This window comes from Anser brachyrhynchus, assembly GCF_964034855.1.
Source record: "Anser brachyrhynchus genome assembly, chromosome: 1".
NCBI lineage: Eukaryota > Metazoa > Chordata > Aves > Anseriformes > Anatidae > Anser > Anser brachyrhynchus.
The window spans coordinates 146198842-146217494 of NC_137694.1; the positions used below are offsets into that span (position 1 = coordinate 146198842).

Consider the following 18653-nt stretch of genomic DNA (forward strand, 5'->3'; position numbering starts at 1 on the left):
TCCTATACTAATAAAAATAAAAATAATGGTAACAAATTAAAGTGAGGGTGAAATGTTGTCTAAATTCTTTTACCCAAAGTTACTTCACACATTGGCTTGCTGCACCTCATTCTTCGACAATTATCCAAAGCTTATACCTTCACAGAAATGAAAAAATCAGCCCTGAAACTGGGAATGTCACAAAATCAACATCTTCTGAGAGCCTTCTTGCTAGTGATGGGATATGTTTTTTTTACATGGTATACAGAATTTTCTACAATGTCGAAAGAAGGCAACACAGCTGGCAAGCTTGTTCCCATTAATTGCCATATCCTCACTTCCAGGGCTGCATAAGTCTTCTAAATAAAAGACCACAACTGATACTGTCAAGTCAAAAATCTCACAACATGTTTTTGGTGCCAAGTCAAACAGAAATTCCACAGGGCTCACACAGGTAACACCTTTCTACATTTATTTTGTTGTTGTTGCTCTGGATCTGTGGGATAACAGCTTTGAATTCGTTCTGATGTGTTGGTATTTGCTTCATGTGCAGGGCTGCCAATTTCTAAACTGCATGGCTTGAGAGGTCATGCTCTGAGTGGTCCCTGGTCTTGCTGATGGTACTTCCTTGCTACCACCTCAACTCCCAAATGCTGTACACCAAATTACCAACAGGGTCACCATGAGAAAAATAGCTTATGGTCTTGTCCTTTCTTTGCTAAACTGTAATAGGTCTAACCTGGTTGTATTGCTTCTTCATACACCTTTTTACATAAATTCTGTCTCCACTAGTTAGATCAAGTTACCCTTGTTGCTTGGCCTACACCACTGCTTGTCTTGGGTTCAATCACAACCTGTTTGTTCTGGGCTGGCACGATGGGACAAATCACCTCTATCCTCCACATTTTTTTTCTCAGGATCAAGGATGTAAACATCATGTGTGTCTTGGCACTTCTGGTAATTTCTCTGGTGAAGTCTTGCTTGCTACACCTTTGGAGGCATGTCTAACATGTAAGCTAACACTATAGCTATAACCTTATGCTTACTGCAAACCCCAGCCTGGTTTTGCCCACACTGCCAAGCCCTGTGCAGTGAGGTAAGAGAGATAGTGAAGAACTGTTTCTGTGTGCTCTGCTCTTCAGGGTGGTCTTGGCTTCGTGGAGCCACCAGTCAACATTACTCCTGCTGCAAAGGGAGCTTGTGTATGGAGTGGGTCCCCACTGCTGCTCATGGGGAAAGACATCACATTTCAGACCCTCAGACCCAGAGGCAACAAGAAAATTGGAGAAACAGAAAACAAAGTAAAGAGGCAGAGTTTGATGCAATGGCTCAGCTTTGCTCTGGCTCAGATAGATGGCTTGCCACAGAAAATCGCAAGTTGGAAGGGAAGCACAGGGATCATCTAGTCCAACTCCTGGATATCGAAAGGACAGCACGAAAATCAAACCCTATGCCTGAGAGCATTGTTTAAACACTTCTTGGACTCCAGCAGGTTCGGTGATGTAACCACTGCCCTGGGGAACCTGTTCCAGTGTCCGACCACCCTTTCAGTGAAGAACCTTTTCCTAACATTCAGCCCAAAACTCCCCTTGAGAGGAAGCTGCAGGCTGCCATGAGGCCTCCCCTCAGTCTCCTCTGCTCTGGGCTGACCAAACCAAGTAACCTCAGCTGCTCCTCATATATCTTGCCCTCCAGACCCTTCACCATCTTCATTTCACTCCTTTGGTGCTCTCTAATAGTTTTATGTCCTTCTGATATTGTATCACCCAAAACTGCACACAGTGCTCAAAGTGAGGCCGCACCAGAACAGAGCAGAGCAGGACAATCCCATCCCTCAACCAGCCAGCAATGCTGTGCCTGATGCACCCCATGCCACAGAATGGAGGTCTTCTGTCCCATAGCAGCTTCTCCCAGTGACAGAAAACCCTCTAAGGGCACCAGGAAGCCTGTGTTAGTATCACTTCTAGCTAGGTGAAGCTTCTCTGGCTGTAAAGGCCTGTGGCCTGACCTGACCCTCAGCACCAAGCTGCTCTTGGCTCTCCATGTGGCTGTGCTGTCTCTCACACCCAGCCTTTACAGCTTCTGGCTTTAGCAGCCTCAGAGGGGCCAGCGTGTTTAAAACATTACCAGGGACTTGGCAGAGCATTAGACCAACAGCTCAGCTGCACAAAGCTGATCTCACCTTGCTCTATGCCAGTCTGCCAAATGAACAAACAATGCCAAAAGTACCTCATATTGCTTGGCTATAACACTGTGGGTTTTTTATTATGACTCTTATTATAATTTTTGTATGCTCAAGCTTATTCCTTTGATCTTTTGAATTCTAAAATAACTGTGGAAGTGTACCCACTATGGAGCCAGTGGTATTCTCTTTCCAGACCCCCTCACTGGTCTGTCTAGAGACAGAACCCCACACTGAGATCTGTTTTCAACTAACAGGTATTCCCAGACTTCCTGCAAGGTCTATCAGGATGCTCTGGTGAACCTGGCTGGGCTTCTGCAGCCTGAGAAGTCTGCCAAGGGAAATATGAACCTAAAGAAGCTGCTGCTCCTATTTACCATTCTTTCTTTTGAGACAGGATGGTGGGAAACAGAGCTTGTGTGCACCTCTCTTTATCTCTGCGGAGCATCTGTTCCCATTGATGATCTTGGCTAAGGATTATTTTCAGTTGTTTTCCAAAGACTAAGAAATCATATAGTCTTTGGTTCCTCTCCCTCTGATGAATTTCACCCTCAATATGAGCATGGCTCTACTGCCTTTGTTAGATTTGCCCCTGGAGTTCATAAGTATATTTTTGGAAAATACTATTTTATATTAGTTATATTATGTTAATTACATTACATTGCAATATATTATGTTACGTTGTTATGTTACGTTATGTTACGTTATGTTATGTTACGTTATGTTACATTATATTACATTTTAAATTTGTAATTTCATTTAATTGCATAATTGATCAGCTTGTATTAGCTGCAGACTTATCATAGGATTTTTTTTTTTTCTTACCTGTACTGATAGGCAGATTTAACATTGGCTGGGTTGCTTGGGCTGATTGGTTTGTCTCCATTGAGTCGTGGATAGAGAGTGTCTGGGGATAGCCCCAATATACTAGTTAATGAAAGGGAACACATAGATTGGAACTACTAGAACTAACAGTTATTCAAGCAGCTGGACATCGTTTGTACTACATGTTTGAATGAATGATGTTAGTACTGGAGGGTCATTTATGAAGGTAACACTGTTTTCTCTTCAATTCCATTTATTTATTTATTTATTTTCTGGGAGTGGAAGGTTCTGATTTTTTTGCCCACAGATCTCTTCCAGTCTGATCTCTCCTGATGCTGTCAACAATGTGTTCATGTGATGATATTTAGCTCAAAGAGAGAAGGTCATACACTAAAATGCCACTCAATTCTAAATGATCTGGCAATACAGAAGGATTGTTTGCTGTTGGAAAGAAAGTAAAAGAATTCTTCCGTCACTGAAAAGAAATCGAAGTTTCCCATACATTACTGTAGCTCAGGGTTGCTTTCTGTCATGCTCATTTTTTCCAACTGGACTATTTTCACCTTGCTATGCTCATTCTGAGATGAATGTTCTTCTCCAGCAGATAACCAAAATGTTATCCAAAGATGAGTTGAAAATTCACATGGAAGATTACAGAATGTACATATTTAGATGAGAGGGATGAGTAATGCAGCTTAATTGTCTAAATCACTCAGAAATCCAAATTATATGCCACATGTTACTCTTTAAACTAGCCATAAGAATATTTTTGTTATAGTTTTAATTAATTTGGACTAAATGCCTTGAATAACTGCAGAGATGAGAAGAAAGAACACTGCTGTAAACAGTGTTTTGATTTTGTTTGACCCTTGCATTATAAGATTAGATTTTAAGGTACATTATCTGGAAATGTGATGGTTCTTAATTTTTTCCTTTGAGTGTCAGGGGTTTAAGCACACTTCACAAGGGTGTTATTTCATGTAGTCTATAATCAGAAGCTGGTCACTCTGGTATGCTCTCAGTCCATACTTGTTAAAAATTAAAAATGAGAGCTACACTGACATACAGGTGTTACATGTTTCTTGGGGAACAGCTTTGGAACACAGCTGTAGAGTGGGTACTTCCAGACAAAGCAATATATAAGTTTATGCTGACACTTCGCTGAACCAAAATCTCAACAGTGAATATCTTAAGATAAGATTGAAACCAGATTTAAACCAGACAGGCTTAGCCAACTCTAATAAATAGCACAGTCATTACTGAGATGTAGAGTTGCTTGCTTAGAAGTCTGTGTATGGCAGGGTGGATTAGTTGCAAATTAGGAGTCTCACTGTAGTTGTGTTCATGTGAACTCACGCATATGCCTGCATCCACAATCACAAGTGATTTATGATTGAGGAGAGAGCAGAGTCTGCTAGCTAAAATGGACACGGTCCTTGTAGGTATTGTCTTTTCCTGGAAGCATTCCAAAAATTGAACAGATGGCAAAAGCCCGATGACTTTTCAGATATTTTATCTGGAGCATAATGGAAGTGATGCACTACCACAATGCATGTTCTTTCCTCCCTCCACTACCCTGTTACCAACCCTGTTCCTTCCCTGTGTTAGCCAAATAAAATATCAGTCTTGTTTTAACATAGTCCCAACTACATGCCAAGAGAATCAAATCCTAAGGAGGAAGGACATGCAAGTTCTATTATTCTTTGCCTTTTAGTTTGCTTTTATTACAAGCCACTTCTGGTGGGAGGCCAAGCTAAAAACCATGGCACCTAGCTGAATAACAGACATGCTGAGCTCTGACCTCAGACACACCTGGCAGCAGGATACGGAGCTAGAAAAATACGCTCAGAGAATTCAAAGGGGATCTGTATTGCAAGTAAGGCAGTACCTTACATCTGTATTGCTCTCTGTAGTGCCTTGAAAAGTAGAATCCAATGGTGCTTCCCAATGAGCAAAGCAGAATGAATGTTTGCCTACATTGCACACCATTCTCATGAAGAAATCTATTTTTCATTTTTAAATATATAATTGTAACTATTTGTAATTTCTAAGGCTTCATACTGCAGTTTTCTGGTGCAAAACAACCGATCCTATAAACTTTAGTTCAGCAATGTCAGCTGACATCTGTGAGGAGTTCAGTCAATACATTAGCTCTTTCTCCACCATTGCTGAATGATTTCACCTCCAAATGACTTTTTTTTTTTTTTAACTCTGAGAAAGTGGCCAACCATACTGTGTCATTCAAGAAAAAAAGAAACATGGACTCTTAAAGTATGGGGTCTGGAGAACCATGCGCAATCCTTATTTCCCTAGATCTCCACCATTGTGGGTAACGACAGAGGTAAGAGATGTTGCCTCCCAGGGCAGAGTCTCAAAGACACTGAACAGGGACATTTGGGCTCCGCAACAGGAATCAGCTTGGCACCAGTAGTGCCCAAAAGAGGCTCCAGAGCTCCAATCTCAACAAATGGGTCTACAGGATTTCCCAGCTGCACAGAAAAGTCGACTGCCTTTTTCTGAGCTAGAGTCAGGGTACTTGCTCTGATAATAAGCTCTAGGCAGTTGATTAAATCTCTAGGAGGTAGGCAGCAGCTTGGAGAAAAAGCTCTTGGGAATTTTCTTGTTCTCTGTTGAATCTAGGCTTGAGTCACCTTGTTGACCTCAGGTTGAATGCAGCTAAAAGACAACAGGGGATTATGAGATGGGTAGATCTGGCTTTATCTGAAGGCATTTTCGAGCAATTTCGGTTTAAACACAATGAAATCATCTTTTTAGATTTAACTATCTGAATTTTCTTTTTTTAAGACTGTATCAGAAATTACAGTTTTAGTTGAGCTAGAGAGGTGGTCTGCTTTATTCTTTCTCAAAAAAAGCAGCACAAAAATAGTTCCCCATAAAAGTTCTGTTATCTTTTGGAACAATATTCTCCCTGTTGTGCACTGGGCTGCTGTAGCTTGTATCTTCTCCCAGTGATCACAGTGGAGCAACAAGACAAGTGAGGATGTAGAACAGCTGCTCCGTACATGCCCCCCTACTCCATGAAACAGCCCTTGTCTACTCTGCTCTGTCCCTCCATCCAGGCTTAACCTCCCTGAACTGAATGAAATTCATCAGGGATCCATTCATCTAATGCTTTTACTTCAGCAAAGGGATGGTCTGTTGCTCTTTAAGTGCAGCACAGAACACCCTTTAAGTTTTGTTAAATTATATTTTAACATACTAAATAGGGAGTTAAGAGCAGGCAGTACTACAAAACCTGTTCTTGTTTTATAGAGCCCATTCCAGCCAAATGAACAGTTAGGTTTGGGACATACATGCATCAGGAAGATATGGACTGTTGTTGTTTTGATTGTTTTGTGCTGAATTTTACTGAAGGTGTCAGCTGTCAGTTATATGAGCATGTTTCTGGTCAGAAAGAGAATGCTGCAGGAACATGCCTTGTTAGGGCACCTATCAGCTCCCCATGGATTCACCTTATCTAGTTAACTGTCAAAAACAAAGACGGTAGTCAATTCTGTGGAGCCAATATAACTGTCAAAGAAACTGGTATATCTCAGTATCATTGATATAATTGCTACATCCATTATTCTACTCTACACCCTCATTCTAAAACTAGTATTCTAAGTCTCTTCTTCCAACACTTGGGTGTGGATTTTATTATTTGTAAAAAGTGTTGAAGTAATAAATGGGGGAACTGAAGCCCTCAGTGACCACAGCACAGGCAGTCACACCTGGAAGGGGTCTGTAACCTGCAGGTGCTTCTGTGCTCAGCACTCAAGAGAAATGCTCCTGGCATTGTTGGCACCACATAGCTGGCTGAGTCTGATACTGAGAATATCAATTAGTCCATGGGGGATGAAGTTCTTTTACAGGAGCAGCTACAGGCTGCAGCCAAGAACCACATAGGTGCTGACCATGTAGGTATTGTGCAGATAACAAGGCAGAGTCCCTGCCCTCAGTATGCAGTCTAAGCAATGGAGACAGGTGGAGGGTGTGTAATTGGAGGGGGAGGCAGAAATATTATCTGACTTTTGCAGATGAGGAACCATACCATCTTAAGGTCTGAATGCTAGCAACTGAACAGCAGGGTCAGACTCCATAAAGGATTTGTTTACCAAGGTTTTCCATTTGCAAGTAGCATCTTATAAGACATTCAGGAAAATAAAGGAATAGTGTTGCATCTGAATGAAACTCTTTAGGTCTCATGGCAATGTATTAAAACATATCGCATCTGAGTGTTTGTCAAGTACAATATGCAAGTGGCTAATGCTGCAGTCAAGTGCATTTTTCCAAGGAATCAGCTGCTTTCTTATTGCATTTATCAAATATATCTCCATGGAATGATATTTCCTAAGACATGAATCAACACAACATATGTTATAGTGCTTCAGCTTTGTTTTCATAATGGAAAGAAGCTGCTTTAATAGCATCTGTTGTAGTACTGGGAACATATCCTGACACAGTTTTTCAGCGAAAAAAAAATCCAATTTCAAGTCAAAGAACTTGAATGCGGGTTTAATGAAATGGGCAGGCTAGTTGTGGTCATGCCTGCTATTTCCTAGTTATCTGTTCTGCACTTTTTTCCTCTCTTTAATTATTTAGCAGATTTAACACAAAAACACAGTATAGGGAAAGCTCAGGCTCACTATGTGATTTCTGGATGCAGATATTCTTTTTCAATTTAGCAAGGAATTTTGACTACAAAGTCCTATTGAAGTCATCAGTATATTTTTATTTACGGTTGTATCTTCCCTGTGCTGCTGTTGTCTTCCTAAAATTTACATCGTAGATTATCTTCCTTTGAGAGAATAATAAAATGAAAACTTGCTGTACTGGGGTTTGGTAAACTGCCTCTAACCTAATTTATATTATGGGGCACCAATTACTGGGGAATTCATATGCTGCTAAATGTCAATTCCAGTCTTGTCCAAGCAATGACAAAAATAATTTGTAAGTCATTGTAATCACAAGAATGCCATGCTGGAAAATCTCCTTGGTGTTATTTCAGAAATCCCCTGATAACTGCATAAGCTTAGTTTTTCAAGGCCTTTCCACCTTTACCACAGCCCTGCAGTGGACAGAGGTAGCAGATGCTTGGATTTTGAGTCCTTTCTCCAGGGACAGTAACAAAAAGTTTACAGAGGAAGGCTTGAATAGGTTTCTCTCCTTTTGACCATGCTAAAGTGCAAGGAATTACAGAAAAACTGCAGCTAGGATCAGAAGATTGCATTAGGTTTTTATCCACTGTAAATATTCTAGCTGTGGTTAATATTTCATGTTTCCATGCAGTATGATGGACATGAAGGTGAGCAATGAGTGGAGACGTGATACTTGTTCCAACGAGCTTTAGTCTAAGTTAGAGCCAGAGGGATTCCACAGGAAAGGGGGAGAGAAGAAGAAAAGTGTCCAAGAGCAACAGGGAGAGTTTTTAGAGCAGTAAACAATGAATTACACCGGTCTCTGCTTCTGTGGTTTCGTTTTGCAATTCTTATATGAAGAACTGTAGAGCAACTGAAGTTATTATACTACCAAAAAAAAAGCTATGCTCAGCACAGGGAATGCCCTTTGAAAACCCCTGTTTATTCAGTAGGCTAGGATATATTGACCCTTATGCTTTAGCAGTGGGTATTGAAATGCCTGGATTGATACATTTTGCTATATATAAAAATAGAGAGGGGAAATAGAAAACTTTGACATATAAAAGGATGATAAACTAGAAACATAATTTGAAAGAACTCTGCCAGTGTTTGAGTGCCTGGCATTTTCTGCCTCATGAATTGTAATCTTTGATGGGGGGCAGGGAGGCAAGCTCATTTCAAGTCAGAGAGTAACAGAGAGAATTTCTGATGAAAACACAGGTAGGCTTGAAGGCACATTTAGATCTCTGTGGCTCATACTGGCAAGGTCTGAAGGCTCTTTGTATCAGTGAGAACTTAGGACAGTGTCTGATCTCCTCCAAATATAACTGCTGGAGCTGGTGGAAAGGATGGAGTAAGCCACTACCTGGAAACACATACTGACTACATGTGGAAACACATACTGCCTAACTTCAGGTGTGTTAGAGCAGCCCAAATATAGGCAATATGTCCTGCCCACCACTTACTAAGCTTCCTACTGTATGGGTGTGTGGGTACATGCTGAAGTGTAGGGCATCTTTGTTCATCAGATGCATGTAGTCCCCTGTGTAGGAAGAGACAAATGGTTACTTCCTCGTCTCACTCCTGTTGGGACAGATCTGCAGGAAGATAGAGAAGACAGATGCCTTGTGCCATGGGCAAGGTCCTACAGAGCAGGCATGGCCACGAAAACAGACATGTTGCCTACAAACCAAGACACTCTCCTTGACTCTTGTGCTGGGTTCATCATCCTCACAGAATACAGCGTTTCCAGTAGGCAACAGGGTTGTGGCATCTGACCGCCAGCAAACAGCCCCCAACATTTTTCTGCCATACTGACCTGATATTAGGTTGCTTTGTGAACACCATGCCATGCTAATAGCAAACAGATTACAACGGAATCCCCTTACTAAAACGAGCATGATCAAGGCTGAATTTGATACAAGGATGTGGCAAAGGGACAAATTAAACTACCTGTTCCTACTCCTATTCACACTGAAATTCTTCTCGTTGATGTATTTCTGCTTTTTCATAAGTCCAAGCAGATGATTAAAGCAAAACAAACTTAAAAAGGCAGTGCACTGTTGTATTGAGAGTATTCTAACAACAAGCTTATGCAGCTGTTGGACACTAATACAAAAAAAAAACCAACAAAAAGTTTCCTTTGCTTATAGATTCCCCTTCTCCCCTCCCTCCACAAGATTATTCTTCTCAATTTTGCACCCCAGTATTATATTTAACGCACTATGTGTCCCAGGTAATGATGCAATTTTAACAACAGCTTATTTAATTGATAAAGTAATGTTTTCTCTGAAAACCTCGAACATGTAACATATTCCTACTTACATCCTCCACTGCATGAAGTTATATAAGCTCAAATATCAATCCCTTAGTCATCTGCACCCCTTTGCACGATTCCCCTTTCAATATAGTGTAAAATGACTGAGTTTCAGGAAGCAATACCTATTTTGTTCTTGGCTGCAGATCTGAGCTTTGTTTTAATATTAGCTTATAAAAGTTGTCCTTTAATAAACACTGAAGCCTTCTGAGAGGAAAAAAGAAGAAAATAAAAAAGTCTGTCTGGTCCTTTTGACCTGTAGAAGAGACATAAATTTACCCATTCTAACTGGAAAGCAACCATTGCAAGCTAAAACCTAATCCTTTGCGCTATCATGTTTGCTCAGTAGCAGAGAAAATGATGTCTAGGGACTCCAAGCAGCAGTTTCAAATCACTAGTGTATGTTTTCTAAATATAAAGAGCAGCTTTACCCCACATAGTTATAAATATGGCTGTGTCATCTGTACGGTCCAATGGACAGCTGTAGCCAACAGAGGTCTGGGCTGGACTGACAGTAACAGATGAGCCAGTGCTCCTCTGCCTTGCTAGTCAGACAGACAGCTCTTGTAGAATGGTTTTACCCAAGTCTGGGGTAAATAGGTGTAGGGCAACAGTCATTCTGTTAATGCTCTGTATTGCTAGCCAATAACCTCCAGCCCATCCCTGGAGTAACTCGTTCATACTTTTCAAATCAAAAGGCAGCCAACTCCAGTGCATTGGGACCCTCCAGTAGCTGCATCGTTCAAGGCTCTCTTTTATAATGCCATTGCTCAGCTGGAGCAAAGAGGGTTGCAACCTGACCTCCTCGATGGCCTCTATCATTTTCTGTTGAGCCTAATGAGCTTGACTTACAGCATCAGGGTTAATAAAAGTGCCTGACAGAGAGTGCTTTTTGAGACATATACTGAAAGGCGCTACCTGGAGAGTGCCACTTGTCAGGCAGATGACTAATAAAGCATGTGATACAAGCACATTTAACAAGCATAAACATTGGCATCTTCAGCAGTAAATGTGCATCTCCTAGCTTTTTGGACTTCTCCTGAGCATGGTAAATCTATACGATCAGCACCAGAAACATGGACAAGAATGCACATGCACTTAAAAAGCACACATATCTCCTCTGGAGCCGCAGCTCTCATCTTTCTCGATAAAAGTTCTACATTTCAAAAGCCATCAATCAGCAGGAAGACATAGTTTCTTCTTTCTGAGCCTATTAACACATTCAACACAACAAAGGGGGAGAGGAAAACAAGAGGAAAATGATAGGGGGTACCAAAACAAAACACAAACACTCTTCTTGCAGCTCTGAGAAGCATTCACTAATCTCATCTCCTATAGAAAAATTCTGCTGTTTCCAGCACTCCTGAAGGCACTTAGCATTGCTCCTGAGCGCACAAAACATTCCACGCAATTGCCTTCGCATCCCAGCTAAGCACGGAAGATCCCACACATTTATTACAGCAGCCTTGGAAATCTAATAGATCTGATGCTGCGCACGGGCTCCGAGTGCCCCCACGGTCCCCTGCCACCCCCCTCCTTCCTTTCGCTGAGTTAATCCGCAGCTCTGCCGGCTAAGGGGACTTACCAAGGGCTTTTCGATGGGAGAATGCAGTTAGGCGCTCTCACACACACTGGAAGAGCTGCTACCCAGTAATGAAGCAGGCACTGAGAAGTCTCACTCTTTCAATAGCTATTCAGGTAGCGCTGCCAGCTTTCTCTAGCTCTCTGCATACACACACATTGGGGGGAGAGAGAGAGAGAAGGAGAGACGCAATAAACTCTGGCTATAATTAAGAGAGCTCCTTTCTACAAATTACAGCAGCAAGCGATCCCTTCAGCAGCCTTTTTAGCATGATCTCTTCGAAAAGGAGTCCCTTACAAGAAACACAGCATCCTTACTACTCTCTTTCTCTCTCTCTCTTTATTTTTTCTTACAAAAAAATAAAGCCAGCTCTCTTGGAGATTTAGTCACTGATGTATCATAGGGAGGTTATTGTTGTTCAGAGTTTCGATTTTTTTTCTTTTTATGGTGAAAGTTTTATTATGAAATTCAGCCTAGTTTGCAGCTAAAAAGAGACCCGACTCTGCTCTTTATAAGGAGCAACCTCTCAGTAAAGCAGTTTAAATCAATAATTTCATGCATTTAATGACAGTGTTTATGAAACAAAGCATCTGTGCTAAGCAATTCACTAAATGGGAAGGTAGTAGTTTAGTAAATATATATCATTGCCTTTTTGTATGTACATAAACCATTAAAGGCAAAAACAATAATACATGTAAATGAATAGAAAGATTTATAATGGAAGTCTTGAACTTGGAAATGTTTTACAGAGAGCACATGTATAGTGCCCCAATGTTCCAGTTCCACAAGAAAAAGCATCCATTGTGTCAGTTAAGGGTGAGTGTTACTTGTCCCTAATATGCATGAAATAAAAACTGTCATAAAATTTTCGAATATTACTGCATTTGGCACAGGGATTTGATGGATTTAAGAAAGCTAAATCTCCAAGACAGATCCTTTCTTTATTAAAGAATCCTCTTTCTCTGAGGCTTTAAAATTATTTATCCTTTCATTACTTCTGATGTCACCTTTGATAAAAATCAGATAAAATATATCCTTTCCCTAACTAAAAGACGAAAGTGTTCTGGAAGATTTCCCTCCATCAGTCCATCTCTTTTTCTCAAACATAATCACCCATACACCCACCTACACAGATGCACAACACGATAGCAAAAGTAACAACTGGGAAAAAAATCATCAATTACTTTTAATTTGCTAACAGCCTTGTTCCCCAGAAAGCAGTGGCTTTCTCTCTATCTTAGTACAGTATAATCATGGGGTCGTCTGCAGGGTGGATGAAAAAAAGGGTGAAGAAATCAAGGAGGGTGTATGAATGTGACTTTGCCCCCATGAGCAAAGCAGCTAGCACCACACAGCCTCCTCTGCAAAGCCCCTTTGTGGCAATGACTTTAAGGACTGTTCCTTGGTACCACTATCCAGAGGCATGAGGAAACCTTTCTAAAGGATGGAAATAGGGAGAACGGAGCAGTCACAACTGAGAGTTGCCTTATTGACAATTCTGTCTAAAAGACTTAAAAGCCCCACAAAGTGCCGTGACACTCCTGTTCAGCCTGCTAACCTTTTTGCAAGGGATGTTTTCACACACAACTGTCCGGCTGTTAATCTCCAAAACATGTATTTAGTATTTAATTGCTCTTCACCAAAGACAAATAATTCTGGGGCCTTGCCAAGTTTATTAGGAGGTCATAAAGGATAAAACATTCAGGCAGATGCTACTTCTGTGGTTTGGATTTGTCTCAGTAACAGGAGGTCTTGAAAAGATGGAAAAGTCTGTCCTCCAATGCTCCTGCCTCCTTCTGCCTCTGACACAGACAACAGTGGGTACAACCTCGTGATTAAGCTGCAAACCAGCCCTGCCAGGTACCATTCACTCCTAAAGGGACCCCAATGTGGATGAGCTCAGGAGTCACCTGGAGCCACTGGGGAGCATGGAGAGCAGCAGCTGTAACTTCCAAGTCTTTGTTTTTCTTGGTATAAAGAGAGAGTATCAGTTGCCTACATCCTAGCATCTCACTGTTAGCATTGTTTGCTATGGAAATTCACCCTGACAAAATATAAGCCCAGTCTCTTTAGCCAGGAAACTGGCAAGCTGAAGCCCTTGTGATGCTGCAGAGCTGCTCCAATGTTCAGATCTGCTTTCTCAGCACTGAACAGGCTTTCCACCGGTACCCCAAGGAGAACCCCAGCTCTTACCCCACCACAAGCACCCTCACCATGAGGTAATGTAAATCCCCTCACAACACTCTTGTAGCTGACTTTGTACTACCACAGCCGTATAGAATATGGCTTGAGGAAGAGCTGCAGGTATCTGCTGTAGGTAGAGCATCCCTGCCTTGCAACCTACACTAGCTGAAGTTATTTTGTTTTGTGGAAAAAAGAAAAAGAAAAAAAAAGATTTTTCCTACAAATTTCAAATTTGTAGTGAAAATCTGTTTACATCAAGAGGGCAACCTGAACAGGTGTTATTTGACATATTTTTGCACTAAAAAACAAAATTTCCAGCCCTCCAGCTACTCCTCCATTTGGGATTCTAAGGGAAGGTTTCCCAGAGAAGGAAAAAAAGGATTTAAAGAAGTGCCTATTACCTTTAGAATGATAGGAGGGCTCCATTCTTAGGGGATTATATTAATTAATTCAGGTCCATGGGTTGTCGTTTGTGAGGACATGCAACTTACACTTTAATAAAAAATATTCCTTTTTGTAGTGCAGGTAAAGAGGCCATGAGAGAGCTCTCCCATAAATTACTGCTCTGCAACTTGGAAAGAACTAACAAATCATCTGTGACCTGTGAATCTAATTTCACTGCACAAGGAACTTTTCCTCTAGGGCTCTTCTCCTGATACATGTATCTATTTGCTGTTCTTCATTGACATAAACAAATTTCTGTGGTTTGCCTGTCAATAACTGTACTTAACTTTTAATGTATAATGGTAAAGCTATTGACCTCTGGTAGAAGCAAGTTCTTAAAGAAACAGCTTTCTTTTTTCCATGTAATGTGAAAATTTTTGGTTTAAATACACCTCTGAACTGAAATGGGCATTTAATACACTATAGGGTGTGGGTGATGTATATTTTTTGTATTTGTTGTGTGGATGTTATTCTCTGTCATTATCAGCTAAGGGTTTTAAAATCCGGTGTCTCGCTTATTGACTGAAAATAAGAAGACATCTAATATGGCATCTGATACACTGGCAGCCAGCGAGGAGTGTGCACCAACTGGTGCTAACACATCCTAATGATGTTTTCCCCGTCTTTTCATCCTCCTCCTGACATTCTCCATGTATGAGTGATTGTCCAGAGAGGTTACATTAAGAGAGTATGTATCAGTTCCCTTTTTTTAATGATGTCAGAATTATTCCAGCTTCACTGTTAATAACCCAGGACAATCAGTACTTCTTTTACAACGAAAATATGGAAATACATAACGAGTTCATGCAAACAACCTGTGCCCTGCAAGAGACACCACAGACATACTGTCATAATGAAAGCATTTCATTCTTCCTGGTGATGGCTTAGATAAAACTGATTTCTGCAAACGGAACCATCCCTTTTCACTCCTTTCTCACAGAACTATAATCATCTTACATTGCAAAGATACAAACACAGCCTGTCTTTTAGAGAGTAATTTTTGCATTAGACTTTGCCAAAAGTAAGCGTATATGTGTTAACATCACAAATGCAAGATTTTATCCCATTGATTAAGGGCGGTTTATGGAAGGGAGGTAGGGAATTTACAAGATCAGGCCTGTATTCTGTTCTCATTTACATCCAGGTAAACCTAATTTCAATGTAGTTACTACTGATTTGCACCCATGCCAACTGTGGTCTGCAACACAAAATGAATCAAGCTAAAGCTGTCAAATCTAGGATAGCATGCAAAAGACAAACAAACAAAAGTCAAAACAAGCACAAAAGCAGAAAAGCAGAAAAGCAGAAGAGGTGCAAATGCTGTCTGACTCACTGAGCTTTTGCTTGACACACTGAGCTTTTGTACCTGTAAGTATGAAATTTATGGCTTTTTTAAGTCCGTATGCCGTCAGCTGGAACTTCTGCACTGTCACTACAGAACCTAATCCTCAAGGTCGAGCTGTATCATTCTCAAGGTTTCCAGGTCATCCTTTGTGCCACTGGCATTATTCTGCACAGTCTGTTTCTCCATAAGTGGAAGAAGTTGATTGCAAATGACAATTTTTTGAATTGTGTATAACTACTAACACACTGTGCCATCTGAAAAGAAGCATAGTTCACAATAATGCTTCTTAAGAAATTATAATTATATAAGGGTTTTTAATCCAGGAGATATTTCTGCCTTTTAAACTGTATGGGTGTGGTGAAGAGTTTCTGTTTTTATTTTATTTTATTTTATTTTATTTTATTTTATTTTATTTTATTTTATTTTATTTTATTTTATTTTACTTTATTGTGTGCTCTTTGACAAAGGGAGTAAATGGGCGAGGTACAGGTTTCCAGAAGAGGAGGCTGTTTCCAGAGGGAGGCACCTCAGCCTGCTCAGGGCAGAAAATACATTTAAAGGTTGCAACTTAAGGTGGGGAGGTTTGAGGAGAAAGCAGAGAGCAGAGTTCTGAAAGAAAGGAGACTGCAGCACAGCAGAGAAACTGGGAGACTTCTAAGGGAAACACAGAACAAAGTCCTTGGTGGTGATGAACAGGAAAACTTTCTACAAGCCTGAAGAAACTCTATTGAATTTGCTGCAGCCCCTCAAAACGCTGATGTGATTGAAAAGCAATCTTGGAAGCATAGACCCTTCCTGCAAGGAGGAACTGGGCAGGCAGAAATCTGTTTATAAAGCCTTTGTATATATTTTTTTCTCTGTTTAAAAGAAAACCCACACATTAATCTAGATTTACTTCAATAAAACCTGGATATTGATTTGAAAAGATATTCTGTGGGGTTTTTGTTTGTTTGTGGATTTTTGTTTGTTTGTTTGTTTGTTTTTTCCTTTTGAGGTTTTCACGGTAAGAAAAATTTAAGGCAGATCCATCCAGAAGATCTCTTTAACTCATGGTCCTGTTGCAATGAGCTTTTGTCCTTAAATTGCCTGATGCAGCAGATCAAAGACTGATGCTGAGAGGCTCTCAGAACATGTACAACAACCCAGAGAATGTAGCTTACCAGTTACAGAACTCAAACCTTAAGGTGGTCTTCCACTTATGTGTTTGTATTTGGAAAGTTTTAATGGCCTTCACTACATATTTAATCTGAGGAGGTAGAAAAGCAGTATTCACAGTAATTTCTGTTGTGTGAACAGGTTAAAATATCTGAGAAGAGCAAAAGAAGGATGATAGGAAAGCAAGTACTAGACTAACACTAGGATTACAGTGGTCTTAGAGCAGTGATAGCTAGCAAAACCTCTGTGAGGCATGAAGAAGCAGCACAAATAAGTGAGGCAGGTGTAGAAGTGGTCAGCTGATGATTCCAGTGTTTGTCCAACAATTTTTTTATCCCTGTACTTTGGACTTGAAGGATGCCACCACACAGCATGGCTTACTTTACCCCTCCTTGCATTTTTGAACATACAGGTGAATTTCATTCCCATCCATTAGTGCACTTGTGCCAGCACCTGGGATAACTGATCTGGTTGCAGGTCTATTTAGATTTTCCCTCTGGCCCTATTGAACTGTTACAGCTGTAATTCCTAAAGGAGATTGTTCCCCTCTCCTGATTCCGGATGGATGTGGAGGTGGCTAGCAGGCACGTATGGGTGTTCATGCTGTGTTTGTAGGAAAAGTCATATAAGCCTAACAGGAAAAGAAAGTTGCAAACATGTGTTTTACTGTTTGCTTTGGAAGTACTGAATTGTGTGGTTCTGCTGATCTCTTCCAGACTGAGTGCCGTAACTGTGGGGCAATTGCTAAAGTGCCTGGTATGTGCCTAATAGTGCATGGTTTCATGGTACAGCATGAGATGAATTACCAACCTTCTGCTGCTGAAAGGGTTAGTCTGGTCACCCCTCCTGCCTCCTTGCCCCTGCTATAACTTCTGTAGCACATCTTGAGCCAGAGCTGGGTCTCATCTGATTGCACATCAAGGTATTCAACTCTAAATGGCAGAAAATTAGCCCAGCGCATAAAGTGGATGGTGGCTATCCAAGTTGGTGATCAGAATGGGTTTACTCCAAGTAAAGAGTGTCAGAGCCAGCAGCTGGGAGCTGGACCAGGGAAGGGGGCAGCAGAGGGTGGGAAGGTGTGCAAACACTCTCTTTCTCTGCAGCAGGGAAATATTAGCCCAAGTTGAACCTGGCATAAAATTATACCTGAGCATACCTTTAGGATAGTGAAGTGCATTGTAATATTCTGCAGTCACAAGTGCCTTTAAGATTGTTTTCACATTAAACATTGACCTACAGAAAGTTTAATTAGCAATAAACAGTGAGCTTCCCCCACAGGAAATGGGGCATCTCTACAACAACCCAGATTTAAAACATCCCAGGGCTGTTCCCTTAGATTATCAGAGAGGAAAGTGCTAGAGAAAAATAAATCAACAGCCTTCAGGATTTAGGTGTTATTCTTGTTTGTTTCCTAGAGAAAGGTAAAAACAAGATTTCATTGTTGTCCCTTTCACGTCAAGTGCCACCGATTATCACAGTTCTTGTCAGATATGGGACTGACAAACAGAAACTGGGGGAAAGGGAGAGAATTATGAATCTGAGCCTAAACTCACATGAAAAGAACACAAAGACATGGATTAAGCACAGAGCAATGCCTACCATATCTCTCAAGTGAAGGTGAGCAGACCAAGGAAGTCTCAGTTTCACAGAGGAGAGGACAAGTGGTGAGTGGAGGAGAAGGGTACTTGACCTGTTCACATAGTGGCTGTGGTTGGAGGCAGATATTATCTACGTGTTGGGTAAAGTTGCAGCTTCTGTCCGTGTTCTCAGCCCTCCTTTATACAGAAAGGACAAGGAGGAAGGGTAGTCTTGTCCAGATGTGGTGTTGGGATGTTTGCACCTCTGCACAGGAGCTCAGTTGCACTCCCAGGTACAGAAGTATGCACACAGCCAAAGTGAACATGATCCAGCTGAAAAACAGAGACAACTCTTTGCTAGGCAAAGTACAAATAAACTAGCTACAATTAACTCTGCATCCCAGGCTGACTTCCTTGCAGGGCACA

At 41.0% G+C, this 18653-nt stretch overlaps 1 protein-coding gene across 1 annotated transcript in view; it reads right to left on the reverse strand.

Annotated features, from left to right (window-relative positions):
* Positions 1-11593, reverse strand: part of ST6GAL2 (ST6 beta-galactoside alpha-2,6-sialyltransferase 2) — a 179007-nt gene extending 167414 nt beyond the window's left edge. Inside the window, exon 1 of the mRNA XM_080571996.1 lies at positions 11526-11593. The gene's annotated coding sequence lies outside the window, so the exon portion shown is untranslated. The remainder of the gene's footprint in view (positions 1-11525) is intronic.
* Between the last annotated feature and the right edge of the window lie 7060 nt (positions 11594-18653).